The sequence below is a fragment of the Bombina bombina genome, chromosome 3 (genome assembly GCF_027579735.1).
Source record: "Bombina bombina isolate aBomBom1 chromosome 3, aBomBom1.pri, whole genome shotgun sequence".
NCBI classification, from domain to species: domain Eukaryota; kingdom Metazoa; phylum Chordata; class Amphibia; order Anura; family Bombinatoridae; genus Bombina; species Bombina bombina.
In genome coordinates, this window is record NC_069501.1 from 395,359,339 (window position 1) to 395,364,468 (window position 5,130).

The following is a 5,130-nucleotide window of genomic DNA, read 5'->3' on the forward strand; positions in this document are numbered from 1 at the left end:
AAACATTCAATTTTTTTTATAAATTTGTGAAAAATTAGGTGCTCAGGCATTTATTTAAAAATGTATTGGGCTATAAATCCTGCTTTCCCCTCACAAGGTGAAACTTGGAAGGGACGGACATAGGTGAGTACTGGCTGTGCAATGTAATTCTCCTGTGGGAGTGTGGTCCCAAGCCTGTCACAGGTGTCGCTGGGATGGGTCCTTTAGCCTCCTACTGTCTGGCCATGTAGGTGTACTCCTTCAGTATATCCTTTACTGTTTGTTACAGTACTTGATGGGCTCTCTACTGTATCCTCTACAAAGGGGTAAGATCAGTAGAGGGGGTATTGTCTGGGTAAGTACCTGCATGTCTTACACAGCCCTCAGGCTATCAGTAGGTACATACACTTATGTACATCATAGCCAGTTCATAGCAGAATGACACATAAATGAGTTCACAGCCATAGCATTTACATCAGTTTTTAGCTAATTTTATGTGTGGACAGTTTGTGCTCGGGGTAGATTTAAAAAAAAATGTTTTTATAACTATATATAAATATCCTAAAACTCAGTCTGATTTCTATTATTTGATAAAAATATGTTCACTTTATTATTTATTATTTAATTTGTCAATGTTGTGCTTAATACTGCTTGTTCAAGCTATTGGATTTTCTAATCAAATCCACACAATTAATAAAGTATAATCTACCATAGATTGTCTTGTAATAGGACAGTATAAAATGTAATATTTGTAGAATATATTATATGCATTTCAGGCTTCTTTAGTAAAGAAGTGGTCTTTGCACTCTAATCAGCTGCATTACATATGAGAGGTTGGGATAAGGTAGACCAAATGGCACTTATCTGCTACCATTGTTTATGCATGTTAGCATACATATCTAAGGCTCCCTGAGAATGTTTATATACAACTCATTTTGTGTTGCATAACTATGAGAAACGTTCTTGAATTGGACAGCTCCAATTAGATAAATGAACAGCATCCCATTTGTTTTAATTATTGCAGATTATTTGCAACAGAAGATGCATCCTCTGTTAACCCCATACTGTTTGTCTTTCCCTTTTCTCTGAGCTCCAGAGTCTTTCTGAACAACAAGGAATGTTTTGCTACCAGGAACATCTTCACTAATCAGATGACCTGTTAATGAATTCTTCAAACCTCCCACTGGTTGGCTGTTTAATCTCTTTTTATTAGATTATCCCTAAGGGATAGTGGAAAAGGGTGAAGCTGCGGTTATGATGTTTTAGAGGAAACAGAGTTAAGCAGCCACAGGCCTCTGGGGTATGGGGGTTATTTCAAAGAATGCAGATCTACTGGAGGCAGATGGAGTTAAAACATTGCCACTGGGCGTAAAATAAAAAAAGGTTAAATAAGATTTATAGTGGGTTAGGCATGAATGTGGGGGGCCTGATAAACAAAACAAAAAAACATGAGTCAACATAATCTCTCATGGCACTCTGATGTTCTATTTAACTTTCATTTAAGTGGACAAATGTAACAATATGTTTGTGTGGGAAAAGTGGTATCTTTAAAGGGACAGTCTAGTCAAAATTAAACTTCAGGATTCAGATAGGGCATTCAATATTTATCATTTAGCACAGGTCAAACATTTTAGGTGTCACAAAGAATTACTTGCAATTCCTCATATGTAGTTATTGTATGTCTTGCATCTGTGGCCTACAATACATAGGCCGCACCTGTAGGAAGGTACGACAAAGATGGTCTGAACATCTTAGATGTATAGAAAGGGGTCTAGACAAATGTAGTACCTCAAGACACCACACTCAGGCACACTGCATTGAAAAAATGTGTAATGAAAATTACACCACTAGAAATCATTCCAATTAATAATTTTCAAAACAGAATGTCTAGGCTCCGTCAACGTGAGACATACTGGATCCACAAATTTGGATCCTTATATCCGGATGGCCTCAACGAAGTCATTGACACTGGGGCTTTTTAACACATGATTTATACATTATCCCATATGAGCTTAGTATATCTTTGTATTATTTACTTATTGTTGATCCAACATTTAATTCATGTTTTAATTTACTACTAGTGCTATTCCTTACCCTTGTAACACCTTTAATTTATTCATTTTTTATAGTCTGTATTATCATATAGTACACATATTATCACATTATATTTCATCACATATGAGGTATTTGTTATATTATATCTCACATTCCCAACAGTTAGTTTTATTATTATTATTATTATTTAATTCTATAATTTCTCACATAGTCGTTAATAACCGCTAGTGGTATTTAGATTCTTTTATAGGCTTGCTTATAAGTCATATTTTATTCATATTTTTTTTACACATTCCTACACATTTCACATTCCGACACATTTTTTAATTATATACAACACTCTATTACCAGCATTACATTACTATCACATATATAATATATAGGAGTTCCCCTACACCTTCCTATTAATTTATTAGAATCACACTCTGCAATATTGTGATGTCTCTTTTGTCTAGTTGAGTTTCACATTAACACTTAGTCATATATATATTATTAATACATTTTTCCCAATGTCCATATGATCTAATTATATGCTGACGCTATAGGATTAAATTGTTCCCTTTATAAAATATTGCACACCACTTTCACTTGACAAGAAGTATATATCTTTTCTCATCATCTATTTACTTTTTTATTACTGAGGTTGACTAAACATCTTGTCACGTATATTTATTATTATTTTTGGGTTCTTATTTTGCTGTTTGCATAATAAGCGCATACGGCGCTTGTTTTAATGTTGATACAGTATTATTTCTATGGGAGTTGTGGCTGACGTCTGTGAGACCTGATTGGTTTATCCAACCACACCTCTTTTCGCATCCATTGAGACTATTGTCCACTCGAGTCGGATGGTCTTGCATATGTCATGCACAAACCTCTTACGATTGGTCTTGCTTGCTTTTGTTTGTTTGAAACCATTTAGCATTAGTAAATGGAACTCGTGATTGTTCATTATCTATTATTCATTTTGTATGTACACTTTATTTGTATACTTCTGAGTGCTAAATGAATATATGTGCCTTGTTTATTTGTGGTATAATGTTTGACAGCAGGTCTGCAACATTACACATATGTTAATATGTCTATAAATAATTAGGATTTGATGCGGTCCGTTATATTAGATCAATTTTGTCTTTGTTTATTTTATGCAGGGGTTTATAATGTCTGAAAAAGTTATTTAATGTATATTATATAAATTTGTATAACATCTATTAGGGTTTAGTATACAGTGTGTTAATAGCCACTTGTGTACTAGGGAGGTTGTTTTTTCATGATTGGTAGCGGGAGGGTTTATATGAGACTCAGAGTGCTGACAGTATTATATGCCTGAAGTAACGGCGCGGGAGACGCCGAGAAACGCATAGCAAATAGTACCGTTGTTTTTAAACTATTGTACTGTATTTTTGTACTTTCTAATATAAAAATCTTTTTTTATAACCAAGCACTCTTTGGAGTCTCTTCGAAATGTTTGCTACTTTTGCATACCAAATATATCTTCTAACACACCTGGGAGACGATTGGTTATGTGTACTGGGCCACTATAATAGTAGCAGTCTGTGTCATTTGCACCATTGGGTGCATCTCTAAACGTGAGTACCCTTATACCCCCGGGTGGTTGCAAGGGTTAAGAATATCTCACTGATTTGCACTTGGAGTTGCCCTTCATTCCTTTCCATCATAGATTTCTGAATCCTGCATTGATTCTGGAAGGAGCAGCCCATCTCAGTGCACAGTTTGCTGGGACACTGCAAGTTCTTAGACCGTACTCCTAGGCATTATCTTTGCCTTCTCATATTGTGAGTATACTTTTACAAATATCGCTATATCATATCATTAATTGGCTACACTAAGAGGCGCCCTTTTCTTTTTTTCTTTTAAATAACTTTACAATTTACTTTCATCATCAAATTTGCTTTGCTCTCTTGGTATTCTTTGTAGAAAGCTAAACCTAGGTAGGCATATATGCTAATTTCTAAGACGTTGAAGGCTGCCTTTATCTCAAAAGTTTTTCACAGTTAGACAGTTCTAGTTCATATGTGCCATTTAGATAATAGTGTGCTCACTCCGTGAAGTTATTTAAAAGTCAGCACTGATTGACTAAAATGCAAGTCTGTCAAAAGCACTGAGATAAGGAGGGAGTCTGCAGAGGCTTAGAAACAAGGAAATCACAGAGGTAAAAAGTGTATTTATATAACTGTGTTGGTTATGCAAAGCTGGAGGATGGGTAATAAAGGGATTATCTCTCTTTTTAAACAATAAAAAATCTGGAGTAGGATGTCCCTTTAAATGCATTACAAATATCAAAACTATTTTTGATATAGTTAATTTTTCATAGTTTAGTTATTGTACTATCCTCATAAAATGTTCCTTTTGATGTGGATGAAATATCTCTCAGCAATGGTTCTATAGGTTCAAGCTTTGTGGTCCCATAACAAACCACATTTTGGGGCTTATTTATGAAGCTGTGTTTACAGCTTTGGAGCCCTGGTGATCAAGTTGATGTGAGCAACTGCAATTTAAGAAGCTGTGGTAATAAGACTGTTTGTCCTGACCTTTAAAATCACCCTAGACTGATCTGACCGGGGTGACTGATTAACCCTGCTCTCGCGTGGTTTGTTACACAAGAGCAGGGGGCGGGATTGCATACTAGAGCACCTTAAATTTTGCCAGTGGTCAATGCGGGTGGTGGACAGGTTCCTTGTCTGGAAACTTGTTGGCCCTTACCTTCTAAAAGGGACATGAAAGTCAAAATTTAAGTTTCTTGGTTCTAATAGAACATGTAATTTTAAGAAACGATTATCAAATTTAATTAGATCTCCTGCTATCTTTTGTTGAAAAATATAGGCAAGATAAAGGGCAGAAATGCACTACTAAGAGAAAGCTTGTGATTGGTGGTTACCGTACTGAACACCTTTGAGTTGAAATGGAATGCTGATTGTGAGCCAGATGTTTTCCTGATTACACAAATGCTTTTTTGGCTGAATATGCACAAATTCCCACAGACACACTCCAAAATCTTGTAGATAGATTTCCTAAAAGTCTTGTGGCTGTTATAGCCACAACGGGTCCATATTAATTCCCATGGTTTTGGAATGG